General features: G+C 37.5%; 1 pseudogene; it reads left to right on the top strand.

Annotated features, from left to right (window-relative positions):
* Positions 1–983: 983 nt before the first annotated feature.
* Positions 984–1,894, top strand: LOC114626039 (annotated as a pseudogene).
* The last annotated feature ends 16,332 nt before the right edge of the window (positions 1,895–18,226 follow it).

Here is an 18,226-nt window from a genome sequence, read left to right as displayed (position 1 = left end):
AGTATACCAGTCTATTGATGGGCAAGCTAGTGATCATTTGTGGTAGAAGTTAAGGGGATTCATAGGCCATCATCCAAAATACAGAGCATGGCATAAATGCACAATAAATGATGGAGAGATACTGTAATAAGACAATATGTGTCCAAAGATAACTAGAAACACCAATCTCCATTCTGTTGAATTGATGTGTAATTTTGCATTTAATGCCTATCTTCCATGTTGCAATGAAATTCCAAAGGTTCAGAATTATGTCTGCTTTATGGACCACTTATTTCCCTGTATTAGACACAATTCTTGTCACATAGTGTGAAGTGATACACATAAAAGAGGATGGGCTGGGGAAAGTAGTTTCTGTGGTAATTTTGGGACATACGCCTGGCAAATGGTAGATTTTTATGGACTAACAAATTGTTCAAAGTATTTCCATAGTTGTTCAATGAGGCCATTTGCACTAAATATGCAAAGTATTAGTAATTTAGCTAGAGATTGTAACTTCCTACTCTTTACGCTTGTTTTATTTCCACTTCACCTTTGATACATTCATGTTCTTGTCCTGCCCACACACTTGACAGACAACCTTTATTGTCTTATCAATTCCTGTGATGTTCTCAATATTAAGGTATATTACATCTTTTGACAATCAGCACCATTACTGGGAACTGATAATCCTACTCCAGGATGAGGAGATTTTTCCAAGGGTAAATAACACAGAAGAAACAGAGATAGAAACAAGGTAAAGGAAAGGAGGTCAAACTTTAATCACAGCAAATTTACTAATTAGCTTCACTTAGATTTGCTATCAACTTGGGGACATGGAAGTAACTAACAATCTCATTTGCAATGTTTGTTAACATCTAACAGTATATGAGGCTGGTAAGCACTGGCAAGGATGACGGGGAATGAGGGAAGAATTTGGCACAGTATATCCAAGGATTTTGTGTTTTAATTATTAAAGGAAAAAAAAAAACAGGCAGTATGCAGGTCTGGGGAATACATGTGGAGGTCAGAGTGAAAGCGGGTGTGAGTGGAAGCAACAGAAGGAGTCATGGCTGCCAAAGTGTTTGAGTCCATCGGAAAGTTCCGCCTGGCGTTAGCAGTTGCAGGAGGCGTGGTGAACTCTGCTCTATATAATGTGGATGCTGGACACAGAGCTGTCATCTTTGACCGATTCCGTAGCGTATAGGACATTGTGGTAGGGGAAGGGACTCACTTTCTCATCCCTTGGGTACAGAAACCAATTATCTTTGACTGCCGCTCTCGACCATGGAATGTCCCGGTCATCACTGGTAGCAAAGACCTGCAGAACGTCAACATCACACTGCACATTCTCTTCCGGCCGGTGGCCAGCCAGCTCCCTCGTATCTACACCAGCATTGGCGAGGACTATGATGAGCGGGTGCTGCCATCTATCACCACAGAGATCCTCAGGTCCGTGGTGTCTCGGTTCGATGCTGGAGAACTGATTACCCAGCAAGAGCTGGTCTCCAGGCAGGTGAGCGATGACCTCACAGAATGAGCAGCAAAATTTGGGCTCATCCTGGATGACGTGTCCCTGACACATCTGACCTTCGGGAAGGAGTTTACAGAGGCAGATGAAGCCAAGCAGGTAGCTCAGCAGAAAGCAGAGAGAGCCAGATTCGAGGTGGAAAAAGCTGAGCAGCAGAAGAAGGCAGCCATCATCTCTGCTGAGGGTGACTCCAAGGCAGCTGAGATGATCACCAACTCGCTGGCCACTGCTGGGGACAACCTGATCGAGCTGCGGAAGCTGGAAGCTGCTGAGGACATTGCCTACGAGCTCTCCCGCTCTCGGAACATCACCTACCTGCCGGTGGGCCAGTCCGTGCTCCTCCAGCTTCCCCAGTTAGACCAACCCAGCCGGCCTCCATCATTCTGAATGATGCCTTCCTTCTGACCCACCCAGAAATCACTGTGAAATTTAATGACTGGCTTAAAGTAAAGGAAATAAGAAATAAAGGTAAAATCACTTCAGAAAAAAAAAAAACAATCAAACTTATAGAAGTCTCTAGAGTATCCTAAATGTAATCTAGAAAAGATAGGCCAGAACAATGAATGGATTTAAAAGCCCTTCATCTAAGGATGAATATGGAAACCTCAGAGTCATTTTCTTCGATTAAAGAGGATGGTGGACTGAGCTTAAAACACTAAATAGCTCTTCTGTTGAGGTGCTTCACATTCAAGTCAACTGACACACATGAGAAAGTTAAAAGTTAGTAATTTATTGTCTTCCAGTCAGTTTATCTATAGAGTAGCAAGTTACAGATGATCAAAATTAGATTCCTGAAGTTCTTTATATTAACGAATGCTAATGTACACAAAAATTTGCCACGATGGATAAGAGCATCTTACAAGAAGATAATATTACAATACTTTTCCAAAGAGAAGATTCCTATGAGACAAAATGGAAACTCTTCCATATACCCTTTTGTTAACAGCACAAAAGTATCAATAGTCTTAAACATTTAAACCAATTTTAAATGTTATATTGTATTTATTTATCTTGTGTGTGTGTGTGTGTGTGTGTGTGTGTGTGTGTGTGTGTATGTTTCTGACAGACAAGCCTGAATGTATAAAGCATTTTCATCCCAACATTTGCAAAGGCATGGTGGTTTCTGGTGATGAAATGTGACAAAGCACTAAAGGTTAGTCAATAATTAAGATAATATGAGTCTGAATGGGATACCTTCTTTTGGTAACCAGGGGGCATCTTCCTAGAAGTGTCATTTGAGTTGTCATGTTGGATGACAATTGGTATGGAATTCTGATTCTGTCATTAGCAGACACCAGACACCAGTACCCTCATTCATTCATTCATTCATTCATTCATTCATTCATTCACTGAGAGTGTTGGTAACTCACATTGCACAGCTGGATGGCTCCTGGTGACTGTCTTTGGATGGAAAAGATCTAAGGTCATTAAATTCTCTCTGTTAAGTGGGTGAGGTTCAAATATTTTGACTCATTAAGTGAGGATAAAAAGGTCTGAGTTTCCCCCTTGTAGAAGCACTGTTCTAGACAGACTCACAATGGCAAAATTCCCACCTGAAAATGGCTAAAGAGAACTTTATGTTCTCTAAAGAGAACTGACTCAAGCAATTAATTACATGGCCCTTTCTCCCCATTCCTGCTTCTTTCTTCTCAACAGGAGTCCACTCTGAGAGTATTCACATCATACTTCTTGCTCACAAAGATCCTGTTGGTCAGTTTTCCGGAATATACTTTATATGCCTTTGGTAGGAAATTGTCAAGGACTGATCACCTAAACCACAACTTACCTAGGTGGCAATGGAAACAAAATATGAAATCAGCAATATAAATCATGCTCTCTATATGCAATAAGATCTAGAAGTCCAGGAAACTAGATTATCTATTTTCTGAATTAATGTGTGGTAGTCATCATCTCATACTGCTCTCTTATGTGCAAGATCCCATTAACATTACCTTCAGTTTGAACAAAGGAAGGTATAGATATGTGTCTTCTGAATCTAGGCCATTAACCTCACATTTAATGATGATTTATTTTATAAAATGTGCAACTATAACTCACATTTCTACCCCTTTCAAATGTGAATATCCTCAGCCTTTTGGCAGATTCACAAGGCTAAAGTATCTTCATCAGGAACCTAGGAGTTATACCTTTCATATACAACCAATGAAAGGCTACATGTTCTAGATTATCCTATTGAATACCAACTGGTTAGGACTACAGGAAGCAGCAGGAGATCCTTTAGTTTCACTTCTGGACAGACACTAGCAATGTGTGACATGGTATTCTAGAATCCTGTGAGATAATAAGTTGCCAAGGAGTTTGAATTCAAGACTCAATGGCGATAGCCTTAGCTGAAATACCTAACAGCGGGGAGACAGTATCTGAAGAGACAACCTCCAGTAGATAGACACTGTGCCAGTGGAGGAATGGAGTCACCAACCAACCTTCAAAATTTTTCACCCAGAATTGATACTGTAAAAAAAAAAAAGTACAGGAACAAAAATGGAGAAGTGATTGAAGGAAAGGCCATCCAGTGACCAGCCCAACTTGGGATCCATCCCATGAGCAGACATCAAACTCTGACATTATTACTATTGTGCTTACAAACAGGATTCAATCATCACAGTCCTCTGAGCAGCTCTACCAACAACTAAATGAGACAGATGCAGATATAGTCAACCAATCATTGAACTGAGGTCAAGACCCCTATGAAAGAGTTAAGGAAAAGGTTGAAGGAGCTGAAGGGGATGGCAACGCCATGGGAAAACCAACAGTATGAACTAATCTGGACCCATGGGAGCTCACTGAGACAAAGTCACCAAACAAAGAGCATACATGGGATGGTCCATGGCCCCTGGCACATATGTAGCAGAGAACTGCCTTGTCTGGCCTCAGTGGGAGAGGTTGTTCTTAATCTTGTAGAAATTTGATGCCCCAAAGAAAGGGGATGCTGGTGAGAGTGAAGTGGGAGTGGGTGGGAGAGCACCCTCTTAGAAGGAAAGGGGGGGATGTGGTGAAGAACTCTTGAAGGGGGGACTGGGAAGGGGGGCAAAATTTAGAATGTAAATTTTAAAAGCAAGCACAACATGAGTACATGGTCTGAATGAATAAGATGAGTTTGGCCCTACAGATCTACATTGGTAAATTTCAGTCACTGGTCATACTGATATTTAATGACCTAGTTATTAAATGTTTTTTTTTTTTCTGAAAACCTTAACCATGAGTGTATACTTTCAAAATGTTTGACTCTTTTGACTCCATAGTGGTCTATGGAACTGACACATTAAACTGTATTGTACAAGAAACAAACAAACAAGACCAATCTCTCCTACCTCTAAATTTGCTGCTTGTTTTTTTTTATTTTAAAGTACTTTTTGGCACTAGATTAAATTATCCAAAGCAGGATCATTTCTATTATTGTTTTGGCTCCTATGTCACAGAAAGAGTATATTTTGAAAAATGGAAACAATTTTTTTGTAGCTGAATACACTAGTAATCCACAAACTTTCTCATTTCTTTCTAGTAGTTTAATTCATTGTTTTTCTTCTGATAAATAGTTATTATGATAGAGTTTAGTATATCTAATTACCTATCACACAGTCTGTGTCTTTCATCCAGAAGCATGGTAAAGATTGAGATATCCCAGGTAACTCACTTTACTTGTAGTTTTCTATAGTTCTTGAACCTTTCTTTCATGGACAATGAGAAACAGAGAACTCTGGAAAGTTGTTAAGATGAAGAACATACATAAATCAAGGTCCTGGGTTATGAAATCCTGGCAGGGTTTGGGATATCCTCACTGAATCTGATCCTGAACCTCTATAACCTCATTATAACCTTTATGACTTTGAGACACTATATTAAGATAAAAAGAAGTGGCGAAGAATTCTCCTAGATTCTTTTTTAGGTGAAAAAGGTGAATGTACTCACTGAGTGTTCAAATGTTAACTGTCTATATGGGGTTTAATTCTATTGTATCAACATACTGAGTTCAATATTCAGTGTTTTGCTAAACCATACACATATTTTTAAATGTTGAAAGAAGCAAACATAACATTTTGCCTTATTTTTCCTGCAAGACATCTTATGTTAAAGCTTTGACTCATATACACAGATTTCAAAATGTTATTTGAAGCATTTAGTATTAACTGTTCTAACAATACAAGAAACAGTTGGAAACATTTTACCTGTAATTTTTCATACTTAAAATTTCCTATCTTTCTGATTATTCAACATTCATGCATAGCTGAGTTCCACCAATATATCTTTCTTACTTAATGCCATCATATCACCTTCTATTATTTGTATTATAGTAGTATTATCTCAATTACTCAATAATGTTTTTCTAACTGTCTGGATATTTAAATTATATAGACAGCTTCCTAAATTGTATCCTTATACCTGAAGAATATGGTACTAAATATAATAATCCAGGCATACAAAGACAAATATAGTGAAATATCATTGATATGTAAAAACTAAAACATGTTGTTTTTTCAAGAAATAGTGCAGAGAATAGTTATCATTTAAAACTAATGATAATGAGAAGTAGGATAGAAGAAAAGTGGACAGTGGGCAGACATACAAGGAAGGAGGCATGCTGGATGGCTCAGGCTTATAATTTCACCAACTCCACTGGCTAAATCAGAAAGAGCCCAAGTTCAAGGTCTGCCTGAACTTCGGCATGTATTCTAGATTTTCCTGGGCAACGTGGTGAAACTTTCTCCTCAGATGGAAAGTGAAAAGAAGATTGGTGACATAGCTCAATTGACAATATCTGGCATGCATCAAGTCCTATATTTAATTCCCTCAACAATATACATAACAAAAGTAACCACTAATAACAAAACCACCAAAGAAAATGGAATTCATTACAATGCTGTGAGGTACATTCAATACCTAAAGTATATTCAGTTAAAGGTGGCTAACTCAGAGTGATTATATATCTTCAAAGATATACAAGAGGACAATTTGTAAATTTACAATAGAAAGAATAATACAATTTTCCACTATTGAAGGAAATTACAATTATTTTTACCATTATTTTATCATTACATATACACATGTAGCAAACTAACTTAGTGCTCATCATGGACATATATTACAGATTGAAAAATATCAGAACTAGCTAGTTTCTTCTATTTAGTGTTTCTCCAAGTCATCCCAGCACTGAGTCAGCTATGCCCAAAAAGGACCCAAGTGATGCCCTGGTGTCTTTTCTATAGTTTTTCCCTCCTTCTCTGTTTGCTCTTTTCATTTCTTCTTTCCTGTTTTCCTTTTGCCAGCTCTATTTATTAGAGCTTTCCTTTTCTCTATACACTAGGAAACTGTGTGCCTAATAGCATTGATTTTTCCAAGTGTTATTAAAATGGACTTTATAGAATAAATCCACATGTAATAGTAGTTTTATCCTTCATTCAATATTTCCTGATATAAAATATATTGGATAGCATGGTGGTCCTGACATAAAATCAGACAAAAACTGATGGAGCAGAATAGAGAGACCAAAATAGAAATCCATAATTATGAGAAGCATTTAATCAAAGATCCAATAACACACAAAACCATGAGGCCAACTCTTCAATAAATAAAGTGGATTAAAATGGGTCAATATTCACATAAGAAAGTCAACAAAGTAAAAAAATCTCAAGTTCCCATGCAACTAGCCCCTAAATTAAAACTTCTAAACTATAAAGATGTTGTACAGAGAAATATTTTCTTTACATTGTTCTACATACTGACTTCTCTTTTATATGATACCACAAAAAGAAAAAAGCACAAAATGAAAGGCCTACTGAATTAAGCTGAACAGCATCTATGCATCAATGGAAACCACATTAAGAAAAGGCAACTTTAACAATAGAAACGGAGGAAATTAAAAAAAAAATCAGATCCTACTATAAAATTATATACTAAAGAAAACTGGAAAATCTAGATGAAATGGAGGGTTTTCTAGACAGATACCACATACCAAAGTTAAATCAAGAGTAAGTAAACCATCTAAACAGGCCCATATTGCACAAAGAAATAGAAGTTATTAAAATCTTCCCAACCAAAAAAATAAATTTAAATAAAGGCCCAGGGGCAGATAGTTTTACTGCAGAATTCTACCAGAGTTTCATAAAATACCTGATACCAATATTATTCAAACAATTCCATAAAATAGAAACAGAAGGAACACTGCCAACTCATTCTGTGAAGCCACAATCACTCTGATACCCAAACCACACAAGGATCCAACCAAAAAAAGAGAACTTCAGATCAATCCAGCATATGAATATAGATGCAAAAATACTCAATAAAATTCTTGTAAATCAAATCCAAGAACATATCAAAATCATCACTCACCACAAACAATTAAGCTTCATCCCAGGGATGCAAAGTTGGTTCAATATACAAAAGTATATTAATTTAATCCACTATATAAAAAAAAAACTCAAAGAAAAAAATCACACGATCATCTCCTTAGATGCAGAAAAAGCATTTGACAAGATACAACAGCCTTTCATGTTAAAAGTATTGGATACATCAGGAATTCAAGGCCCATAACTAAACATAATAAAAGGGATTTACTGCAAACTAACAGCCAATACCAAATTAAATGAAGAGATACATGAAGCAATCCCACTAAAATCGGGGATAAGACAAAGATGCCCATTCTCCCCATATCTATTCAATATAGTACTTGAAGTGCTACCTAGAACTATAAGACAACAAAAAGACATCAAAGGGATACAAATTGGCAAAGAAGAAATAAAGGTATCACTATTTGCAGATGCTGTGATAGTATACATAAGTGACAACAAAAATTCTACCAGGGAAATTCTCCAGCTAATAAACAACTTCAGGAAAGTGTCAGGATATAAAATTAACTCAAATAAATCAGTAGCCTTTCTTTATACAAGTGATAAATAGGCTGAGAAAGAAATTAGGGAAATGACACCCTTCACACAGGCCACAAACGATATAAAATATTTTGGGGTAATTCTAACCAAACAAGTGAAAGACCTGTATGACAATAACTTCAAGTCTCTCAAGAAAGAAATCGAAGAAGATCTCAGAAAATGGAGAGATCTTCCATGTTCAGGGATTGGCAGAATTAACAGTAAAAATCGCCATCCTACCAAAGGCAATCTACAGTTTCAATGCAATCCCCATCAAAATCCCAACACAGTTCTACAAAGACATGGAAAGAGCAATTCTCAAGTTCATCTGGTAAGGAAAAAACCAAGAATAGCAAAAAACAATTCTTAACAATAAAAGAATGGCTGTGGAAATCAACATCCCTGAACTCAAGCTTTACTACAGAGCATTAGTGATAAAAAATGCATGGCATTGGTACAGAGAAAGACATGTTGATCAATGAAATAGAATTGAAGACCCAGAAATAAACCACACACTTACTGACACTTGATCTTTGACAAAGACACCAAGAATATACAATGTAAAACAGAAAACATCTTCAATAAATGGTGCTGGTCTAACTGGCTGACTGGTTGTAGAAAAATGAAAATAGACACATATTTGCCAACATGCACAAAGCTCAAGTCCAAGTTGATCAAGGACTTCAATATAAAACCAGATACACTAAATCTAACAGAAGAGAAAGTGGGAAAGAGCCTTGAACTCATTGGCACAGAGGGAAATTTCTTGAATAGAACTGCCATGGCTCACACTCTAAGATCAAGAATTGATAAATGGGACCTCATGAAATTGCAAAGCTTTTGAAATGCAAAGGACAGAGTCAATAAGACAAATCAGCAACCTATAGTTTGGAAAAAAAGTCTTCATTATCCCCACATCTGATAGGGGGCTAATTTATGGTATGTATTATAAAGAACTCAAGAAGCTAAACACCAAAAACCAAACAACCCAATCAAAAAATGGGTAATAGAATTAAACTGAGAATTCACTACAGAGGAATCTTGAATGGCTGAGAAGCACCTAAAGAAATGTTGAAAGCCCTTTGTGATTGGAGAAATGCAAATTAAAATGCCCCTAAGAGTCCACCTTACACCAGACAGAATAGCTAAGATTAAAACTTCAGGTGACAATAATTGTTGGCAAGGATGTGGAGAAAGAGGAACACTTCTTCATTGCTGGTGGGATTGCAAATTGATACAACCACTCTGGAAACCAACCTGGAGGTTTCTCAGAAAATTGAAACTAGATCTACCTGAAGACCCAGCAATATCGCTCTTGGAAATATACACAAAAGATGCTCCACCATGCCACAGGGTCACATGTTCCACTATGTTCATAGTGGCCTTATTTGTGATAGCTAGAAGTGGGAAACAGCCCAGATGTCCCATGGCGGAAGAATGGATATATAAAATGAGGTTCATTTACACAATTGAATACTACTCAGCTATTAATAATGAGGACATCCTGAGTTTTGCAGGCATATGTATAGAACTAGAAAATATCATCCTGAATAAGGTAACTGAGACCCAAAAGGACATGCATCATTTGTAGTCACTAATAAGAGGATATTAGCCAAAAAAAATTACAGATTACTCAAGATACAGTCTACAGAACTCAAAAAGGTGAACAAGCTAAAGGGAGCAAGTGAGGACACCTTAGTTCCACTGGGGACAGAGAAGAAATCAATCACAAGTGGGGAAGGAAGGGGGTGGGAGGGAAGAATGGAGAGAGGAGGAAGGAGGGACCTGGGAGGGAAGGTGGATGGGGATTGGGTAGTAGAGGGAAACATGATCAAGTATTGGATGAGGGAAAAGGACTGAAGCCCTGAAGGCCAGCAGAAAAAATGAAACCAGGGAACCTAGGGAGGTAGGAAGTAGGGGGTACTCTCCAGGATGCACCAGAGACCTGGTAGGTGAGAGATTCTCAGGACTCAAAGGGAAGGATCTTAGATGAAATGCCTGACAGTAGGGACAGGGAACTTATAAGAGTCCATTTCCAGCAGGAAGACAGGGCATCAAATGTGGGAGAGGTTTGACATGCGACAGTAAAAACTCTGACCTATAATTGTTCCTGTCTGAATGAATTGCAGGGATTGAAATGGAGAGGAGTCTGAGGTCCTGCGACAGGCTCAAAGTGTGATCCAGCTTATAGGGAGGTCCCAAGGCTTGACACTATTACTGAAGCTTTGGAGCACAGACAAAAAGGGACCTATCATGACTGCCCTAATGCGTTTCAGAAGACCCAACAAGCAGCTGAAAGTGTCAAGTGCAGATATTTGCACCCAACCAATGAAGAGAAGATGCTGACCTCTGTGGTTGAATTAGGGAAAGGCTGAAAGAAGCTGAGGAGGAGGGCAACCCTGTAGGAGGACTAGCAGTCTCAATTTATCTGGACTGCCTCTGATCTTTCAAACACTGGACCACCAAAAAGGCAGCATACACCATCAGATATGAGGCCCCCAACCTATATACAGCCAAGGACTGCTGGGTTTGTGTTCAAAGATGATGCACCTCTCTCAAGAGACTTGAGGCCTCAGGGAGTTAAGAGATCAGGTGGGTTTAAGGGGTAAGGAGTGGGGACAGCCTCGTGGAGACATGGGAGTGGGTTGAAATTGCGGAATGTGGAACAGTCAGAGGGTGGACAGGGGTGGGAATAAAATCTGGAGTATAAATAAATAAATAAATAAATAAATAAATAAAAGGCAACTTGCAGACACACCCAATATTGGTCAATAATCTATCTGAGAAAATGTAATATTCAAATTAAATAAGTAGATGATAAAATTTAGTAAAACAAATCCAAAGCAAATATCCTACCGTGAAATGGGCAATAGACCTGTGTAGACATTTCTCCAAAGATGGCACGATAATGGACAATAACTTTATGAAAAAATATTCCAGCATCAGGAATATGCAATTCAAATACTAGAGATAAATTCTTATATATTTTTTGAAGATTTTATATGTATAAAAGAAGGTAAGTGCTATCAAGGATACAGAAGAGAAGAACATTATACCTTGTTGGTATGAATATAAATTAATAAATTATGGAGAATACACAGTAGGCTTCAGAAAATATACAAACTGATCATCTTTGTAATCTGCCTGCCATATTTCAGGGCTACATGTAAAGGAAAATAGCTCATGTATTTTTAAGAGATGCCTGTTTTTCTATATACATTGTGGCATTATCCTAGTCTTTGAAGTAGAGGTAGAGAAGTCTAAGTTTTCACCAATAGACCAATGAATTAAAATTAAGTTATAGGTTTATGCCCTATAGTGTTTTTCAACCTTATAACAGAATGAAAATATTTATTTGTTGCAATATGGATAAATGTGAAGAATATTGAGTGAAATATATCAGACTTGGAATGAAAATTTTCACACGATGGCTTTTAGATAATGTTTATAAGATAGAGATCACTATGAAAATGGGGAAGGGTTCTTGACATGGGTTCATGGAGGGAGACTGAGAAGACATTGTTTTCAGGATTATACCAGATTCACAAGTCTAGGGAGATAATGCAAAGCATGACCAACGATTAAAAACTTTGTCCTGTACTTGTCAAATTGGTTAAGAGGCTCTTACGTCTGCTCACTAGAGTCTCAATTGAAGATAATGAATACGCTAAACTAGGTGTGGTGCTCATTTCATGTATATTCATATATAAAGACAGAAGAACAGTCCTTAGATGTATAAAAGATGTTAACCAGTTTCATCTCAATATTGCTGAAAAAGAATAGTCTCTAAAATTCTAAACTATGAAATCACACATAAGTAAATAAGACCTTACATTATCTTTATTTTTTATGTTCTTTTATTTCCTCCATTCTGCATAATAAACATTTAGGAGGTTGAAACAGGCTCTGACACAAGTATGTTCTCAGTCTTGTTTTGTCTAGATTACACAGAAACCACTGTGTATATCACTCAGGAATGCAGACAACTCATCGGATAAAGCATGTGGCCTCTATCCTTCACTGTGGAAAGTAAGCCCCATCTTCTCTTCCTTTCTCATCATTAGCTTTCTGTGAATTTACTACAGACTCATATATCATGTTATTTTTTTCCCTCACTACTGGCTGACCTTCAACAGCTCTTCCAATGTTTTTGTTTTGTTTTGTTTTGTTTTTGTTTTTGTTTTTTGTTAATCAAATTTAAGGTACTTATAGTCTCATGAAATGGATGATCTAATACCTAGTTTATTAATATAGAAAAAACTAATCTCTGAAAGAAAAGAAACATTGGCATATGTTTTACAAATAAACCATAAAATGATTGATCACATTAAACTTTGAAACATTAGACCAGCCCTATAATAGAACATATTACTTTTTCTCTTGACATATTACTTTTTCTCTTGAGTCCTGTGTAGTGAGTATCATTTATGTGGGTATGCTTGTGTATGTGTGTGTGAGTGTGTGTACATGTGAATTTTCATGTACACATGCATGTGCATTTCTCCTCAAATATATATCTGATTGTGTATATGTGTCCTCAGTCTAAATGTGTGTTTATGCATGCATGAGTGTAGTAGATGTGTCCATTCTTGTACCAGAAAGTTGTCTTGAAGAAGACAAAATGATCCTGTGGTTTCTAGAAATATTCCCACTGGCAAAGTAAGGATTTGACCTTTTAATAGTCTGTGCACCTTTCAGTTAAAGAAGCACATGCTTCTCCTTCATCTTTTACAAGAGAAGAATGGTCTCTCATTTATGTATTATTGGTACATATATCCCCAGCCTCTGGTTTATGAGCTGTCAGCAGTCAGGAGTCATGGCAAACTGTAATTAAGTCCCCTCTCACCCCACAACTCTGAGAGAGAGAAATGAACGGGCATTAGGGGAGTGTAGTTACAATCCATGAAGGGAACACATGAAGGTAACCTTTGGCTCTGCATTTTACTCCTTTCATGAGTCCCAGTCCTGAATTTCCATTTCAATTTGGACTAAAAGAGTAGACAGTAGAAAGATTCATTGGCTTCCAATATAGATGAGATGGTGGCAGAATTAGTTTACACTTTTAGAAGTTACTTTTTTGTAAAGGTTTTTCATATTATATATAATATGAAAGTCAAACAATGATAAAGAATTAAGAATTGATATTATTGGAAGTTAAAGTTGATTGTGAAGGTTCCTGTGCTTTTGTAATTGCATGGAGTAGGGTTAAATCACTTAACTTTTAGGAGAATTAATTTTCAACCCTTTGGTAACATAGGCATCCTAATGTTTGGGAGAATAAGGTACTTAATAAGAAATAATGAATAACTCAAGATAATCTCTCAAATTCAATGAGATTAACCCTCCTTTCTACTCACATATATAACTTTTCAAAGTATGCATCTTTCCATTCCATCATAAGAAAAGTCAAGATAGTACATAGTTGTACAGTCTTGTTTCCATTTGCAAATAGTTTTTGAGTTGAGTGTCTGGTGTCTTGTGATAATTCTATTGATGTGATAAGAAACCGTGGTCAAGACAACGTATAGAGGAATGAGTTTATTGTTTATAATGGCTATTCCTGGTTGTCAACTTGACTATATCTGGAATGAACAATCCATAAGTGGAGGGATCACCTGTGATCCAGATCTTAGGGCTGGAAGAAACAAGTTTCTGACCTGGATCTTGGCATGGAAATCTTGAGGGATAGTAGCTATGAAAAATTTAAGCCCTAGCAAGGTAGTGCATGCCATTAATCCCAAGAGACTAAGGCAAGGAGATCTCTGAGTTTAAGGCTAGCCTGAGACAAAACAAGTCCCAGATGCAGACATGGTGGTACATACCTTTAATCTGGGCCAAATCTTCTGCTGGAGACGTATATAAGGACATTGGAAGAAGACAGATTCTCTCTTCTTCACCTGCTTACATTTACTTGCCTGCATACCATTTTGGAATCTACTTCTACAGAAGACCAGCTGAAACAACTAACATCACATGACTGAGCAACTACTAGATTCTTGGACCTCCCATTCACAGATGATCATTGTTGGGGTAGTTGGACTACAGATATCACAATAAATTCCCTCAATATAGAGAGACATTCCATAAATTCTGCAACTATAGAGAACCCTGACTAATACATTGGTCTTATCATTTCAGGCAGTTAGAACCCATGATCATCATAGAAAGGAACATGGGAGGAGTACAGTAAACAGTAGCTAAGAGTACACATCTGGAGATATGACCTGGAAGGAGAGAGAAACCGAGATAGAGAGACACAGAGACATAGGATGACAAAGATTCAGAAAGACAGGGAAACAGGAGAGGGAGGAAGTGAGAGTGGGAGAGAGGGAGAGAAGAAGACAGAAGAGAGAAAGAGTGTGAGAGAGAAACAAAAAACAGGAAAGAAAGGCAGAGCGAAAGGGTAGAAAGAGAGGAAGGGTGAGGGAGAAAGAAAGGGAGAGAGAACAATAGAAAAGAAGAGTGAGATAAAAGAGCAGAAGAAGGGAGGAGGAGAGAGAGAGAGGCAAGAAAGAGGGAGAGGGGAGAAAAAGCCTCAAAGCCTGTCCTTACTCTGACATCTTTAGTTTCTTCATAAAAATATTCCACCAACTAGTAATCAAATATTCAAATATTTGCATTCTTGAGTTCATTATCATATAAACCACCATTTCTGGTTTCATGGGATTTAATCATGTGGCCTTTATAACTGCAGCTTTTGAATAATACTCTTTAGCCCTGAAACCTGTTAGACAGCTATTTAAGAGAACATCAGAACGAAGGTCATGTGATTGTGTTACACTGAGTTAGGTGTACTTTAGGAACCAGAATGCTCACACCCAAAAATCTCTTCAGGTCAAACATAACTGTAGTAGTCCTGACCTCAACTTTATTTCTTTGATTAATTCTATGTGGTTGATTCTGTTTGCCCCTATCTCTGTTTCTGCCCTATTCTCTGGCATCATTTTCTCTGTACAATATGAAGTTCGATATTTATATATTCCTGCATTGTTTAATTTTTTATATATAACAAGCAGAAAAATTTAATTTTAGAAAGAGTTGTGCAACTCAAACATTTGAGGTTAATTTTTCTAACATGATATAGTCTAAAAATTCTACAACATGAATGAATTTGCCCCTGAAAAGGTATAGAAAAGTTGTAGAGAATCAGATGTAGATGGCTCTCATAAAACAGGTGTTTTCCCTAGTCTTCCTGCCTATTTGGAGGTGTATTTCTATTTTTCACCATTTATTTATTTATTTATTTATTTATTTATTTATTTATTTATTCATTCATTCATTTATTCACTTGACATCCATCCCAATCGCTGCTCCACCATCCTATCACTCCTCCCTCAGGAGTGCCCCTTCCAATTCCCCTTCCCTTCTCCTCTGAAAGGGAAGAGCTTCCCCTTCCCCAGATGATCACATCAAGTCTTTAAAGAGGTAGGGATATTCTCTTCCATTGAGGCCAGACAAGGCACCCTAATCAGGGGAATGGGATCCACAGATAGGCAGCAGTTTTAGGGACAAGCCCTACTCCAGTTGTTGGGGGACCTGCATGAAGAACGAGCTGCACAAGGGTCCAGGTTAGTTGACTCTGTTCGACCTCCTGTACAATTTCTATCTACTCTGGGACATCCTATCCTTCTCCCAACTCTTCCATAAGACACCCCGAGCTCCATCCAATGTCTGGCTTTGGGCCTCTGCATTTTTTTCAGTCAGGTCCTGGGTGGAGACTCTCAAAGGACAGTGATGTCTAAAAATAAAACAAAGTATCACTAATGGTGTCATGGATTAGTACTTGCCCTAGAGATGGGTTTCAAATTGAGTCAGCAAACTTTGTTCCTACATTTCTTGGCAACAGGACAAACTTTGGGTCAAGAATTTCGTGGGTGGGTTGCTGGCCTTATATCTCCACTGCAGGATCCTGTCTGGCTACAGGATGTGGCCACTTCAAGTTACAAATCCCAACTGCTAGGAGTCTCAGCTAAAGTCACCCCCATAGACTCCTGGGATCCTCCCATCCCAGGTCTCTGGCACATCCTAGAGATATCCCCACCACACCCCTGCCAACCATGGATTTTTTTCTAATTGTGGTATAAGGAGAGTTGAACAATGCAGAAATATAGCTTGCATTTCATATGATCCAGAGATCATAAGAGAGCGGGGGGGGGGGAGGCGAGAGAGAGAGAGAGAGAGAGAGAGAGAGAGAGAGAGAGAGAGAAAGACAAACAGACAGATAGACAGACTAACAGACAGACAGAGGTAGGGAGGGGCAAAGCTAACCATCAAGAAAATCCAAAAACTAAATGAAGCCTAGGTCAGAGATACTATGGTTATTTCTGATTTAAAGGGATTTTTGGGTGTGAGCATTCTGGATCCTAATGTATACCTAATTTCCTGCAGCAGAATCACTTGACCTGTGTTCTGGTGATCTGTGTTTCTTACTTTCACCCCAGCCTTGCCTCTACTACTGCTGAAGAAGTGGTATTTATTCAACAGTTAGAGAAGATGGAGTCACAACATATGCCAGTGAATAAGCAAAGTTCAGGAAAACCATCATGAGAATGATTTTTTAAAGGCCTTTTTGACAAACTATAAGACTTAACAATTCCATTTGGTTCTCAAATATTTCTCATGATTATTAAACTAATATGGCCCAAAGACAAAATTGGGGGTTCCTTTATTTTCCATTTGGGCTTTTCTAACATTATAAAGCTCAGCCTCTCTGAAGTAAATAGGACATCTTCAATATATATACTATTTACTCAGAGATAAGTATCACAGTTTGAGGAGGCAGATAAGTTCTCAGAAAGCTCCATGGAGAGTTGATGAATGAGATACCTAGAGAGTTCACTAGATGAATCACAGCAGGCTAGCACCAAGCCATTGAGTATAGATTATCCATTCTCCATGGAGAAAGATTTTAAGTACATTTTTAAACAAACACATGATTTAAGAAGTTTCAAAAATAAAGTACAAAAATCATTATTCATACAAGTAACTGAGTTATTTCTGTAATAAACATCTGTTCTTCAGTCTGTAAGGAACAGAAGCCTTTAATCTAATAGCTTAAATTCAATCATGGACATTGCCTTGGAAGAATGTCCTTGCTCACATGATTCTTAGGTGGCTGTAATTCTAGTTGAAAGCTCATAGTGTTTGAGAAATTAAGTAGAAGGTTCCAGAGCTACCTTGGAGTATTATCATTGTCTCACAAATATGATAAAACAACTATCAATATTCATGCTTTGGTGATATGTACTATACAACAGTAGATGATCGTTATATAACTGTACATTTTATGGTCATGTTCATTTTGGATAGGTAATCTTTCATGTGTTTGTAAATTGAAATTTTTCTAGTTAAACTTGCCTAATCAAATTTCACAGCAAGTTTGATATTGTGCAAGCCACATATCATACAAATCTATCCTTGTTGGGTTCTTTGTGGTCATAGAGGTCTAAAACTATGCTTAATTGATTAAATTCTTAGTTATTCATTTAATATTCCTTAATACTACTAATGACATGAACGGCAACACTTTTGGTATTTACCAGCCTATGTTACACTTTGGGTTAAAGAAGATGAGATACCTAGAGAGCTCACTAGATGAATCACCTTAGGCTAGCACCAAACCATTGAGTTTAGATATTCCAGATCCTCCATGGAGAAAATTTTCTCCAAAATGTTGGAAAACATTTCTAGAAAACGAACTGAATCAGTTACCATTTACTATTTTCACACAATCTTCTCAACTCCCTAGTGGGCTCTTTTGTGAGAGCTTTTATATTTCTCCCCTTTTTGTGGGTCTAAAATGTACACAGGTGTGCTTTCTAGGCTCCTAGAAGCT

This window comes from Grammomys surdaster, unplaced genomic scaffold (assembly GCF_004785775.1).
Source record: "Grammomys surdaster isolate TR1022 unplaced genomic scaffold, NIH_TR_1.0 66, whole genome shotgun sequence".
Taxonomy (NCBI): domain Eukaryota; kingdom Metazoa; phylum Chordata; class Mammalia; order Rodentia; family Muridae; genus Grammomys; species Grammomys surdaster.
Note: the sequence above shows the minus strand (reverse complement) of the source record. Positions and strands in the feature narration are given on the sequence as shown.